General features: G+C 45.9%; 1 pseudogene; it reads right to left on the reverse strand.

Moving 5' to 3' along the window:
• Positions 1 to 439: 439 nt before the first annotated feature.
• Positions 440 to 1,443, reverse strand: LOC136313010 (large ribosomal subunit protein uL24-like; annotated as a pseudogene).
• Between the last annotated feature and the right edge of the window lie 1,091 nt (positions 1,444 to 2,534).

Genomic DNA, 2,534 nt, shown 5'->3' on the forward strand with positions numbered 1-2,534 from the left:
TTGTTCATTGATTGCTTTCTCATATGTGCCTTGACCGCGGGGCTACAGCAGACCGAATAACCCCTTGCTCGAGCCAGCGACCTTGGGTCCAAGCTGGTGAGCATTTGCTCAAACCAGATGAGCCCGCGCTCAAGCTGGCGACCTCGGGGTCTTGAACCTGGGTCCTCCGCATCCCAGTCCTACGCTCCATCCACTGTGCCACTGCCCGGTCAGGCTTGTTTTGTTTTTGAAAGAGAGACAGAAGCAGGAAGGGAGAGAGGGAGGAGAGAGATGAGAAGCATCAACTCGTTGTTGTGTCACTTTAGTTAACTTGCTTCTCATACGTGCTTTGACCGGGAGGCCCAAGGCACTCCAGTGACCCCTTGATTAAGCCGGCAACCTTGGGCTCAACCAGTGACCCTGTACTCAAGCTGACGAGCCCACACTCAAGCCGGCGACCCGGAACTTCAGCTTCCCAGGTTGATGCCTGTCCACTGTGCCACCAACAGTCAGGCTCTCTCTTCTATTTACCCTTTTCCTTTCCTAGTTGGTGAGAGTTTGCTTTATGTTCAAGGATTTTTTGGTGGTCTGTGTCCAGCTCTAGTCCAGTGTAACCACCTTGCTGGGGGGAATGCCCACACGAATGGTTGTACCATTAGCTTTCTCCCGTTGCACTCCTTCAGTGGAGATGACATATTTCTTCCCATAAACCTGGACTACTTTGCCAGTTCACTGCTCTTTGTAATGTCCTGGTACAACCTGAACTTTATTATTCTTTTGGATGGGCACGGATCAAGCATTGTACTTCTGTCTCAGCTCTTTGGAAAAAGGAGGAGACATAATCTTCCTGCAAATGTGGGAAGGTACACTGAAATGCCTTTTTTTTTTTTTTTTTTTTACAGGGACAGAGAGAGTCAGAGAGAGGGATAGAGAGGGACAGACAGACAGGAACGGAGAGAGATGAGAAGCATCAATCATCAGTTTTTTGTTGCAACACCTTAGTTGTTCATTGATTGCTTTCTCATATGTGCCTTGACCACGGGCCTTCAGCAGACCAAGTAACCCCTTGCTCGAGCCAGTGACCTTGGGTCCAAGCTGGTGATCTTTTTGCTCAAGCCAGATGAGCCCGCGCTTAAGCTGGCAACCCTGGGGTCTCGAACCTGGGTCCTCGGCATCCCAGTCTGACGCTCTATCCACTGCACCACCGCCTGGTCAGGCGAAATGCCTTTTTATTTATGGTTCTTGCTCTGGTCAGACATCACAAAGGGATTGAACTTCATTTTGACTGCTGGTGCTTTTACTTACGATGGCTGAAAAAAGGGCTAAATACTCTTTTCTTATGCTCTGGTTAGGCTAGGTATTGAAAAGTATTACTCTCTAAGTTGTTGCTAATTTTATAAATTCCCATTCTGATAAAATATTTCAACACTAGAAGAGTTAATATCAGTAAAGAACTTTGAATAGTACCTGACACAAATGCTCAAAAATATTAACTAGTATTATATCATTATTCATTTATTCATTCAGCAAATATTTTTTGAGCATCTACTATATACTAGACATCAGAGATGCATCAGGGAACAAACAGGCAAAAATGCTGCCCTCATGGGATCAACATTCTAATGAGGCAAATAGACAATAAAATAGAACATGTAAAAATGCATACCATGCCTGACCAGACAGTAGCACAGTGGATAGAACATCGGACTGGGATGCTGAAGACCCAGCTTTAAAAGCCCGAGAGCTCTGGCTTGAGCGCGGGCTCAGCAACTTGAATGCAGGCTCACCAGCTTGAGCACGGGATCTCTGGCTTAAGTGTGGGATCATAGACATCACCCCATGGTCACTGGCTTGGGCCTAAAGGTCACTGGCTTGAAGCCCAAGGTCGCTGGTTTGAGTCCAAGGTCATTGGCTTGAGCAAGGAGTCCCTAGCTCTTCTGGAGCCCCCAGGTCAAGGCACATATGAGAAAGCAATCAATGAAACGAAAAGATGCCACAATGAAAAATCAATGCTTCTCATCTCTCTCCCTTCCAGCTTGTCTGTTCCTGTATGTCCCTCTCTCTCACTAAAATAAAAATAAAAAAACACCAAAAACCCCTGCATACCATAATTTTACAGATTTTAAGACACACATTTTATGTGTTAATATCTCAGAAACTGGGATATGTCTTAAAAGTGATAGCATTTTAGCCTTGTCAGGGGGTGGTGCAGTGGATAGGGTGTTGGACTGGGATGTGGAGGACCCAGGTTCGAGGCCCCGAGGTCTCCAGCTTAAGTGTGGGATCATCTGTTTTGAGCAAAAGCTCACCAGCTTGAGCCCAAGGTTGCTGGTTTGAGCAAGGTGTCACTCGCTCTGCTGTAGCCCCTTGGTCAAGGCACATATGAGAAAGCAATCAATGAACAACTAAGGTGCCACTATGAAGAATTGATGCTTCTCATCTCTCTCCCTTCCTGTATGTCCCTATCTGTCCCTCTCTCTGTCTCTGTCACAGAAACAAAACAAAACAAAAAAAACCCAATAGCATTTTACAATTATAATTGCTGGCATTTATTT

The sequence above is a fragment of the Saccopteryx bilineata genome, chromosome 9 (assembly GCF_036850765.1).
Source record: "Saccopteryx bilineata isolate mSacBil1 chromosome 9, mSacBil1_pri_phased_curated, whole genome shotgun sequence".
Taxonomy (NCBI): Eukaryota; Metazoa; Chordata; class Mammalia; order Chiroptera; family Emballonuridae; genus Saccopteryx; species Saccopteryx bilineata.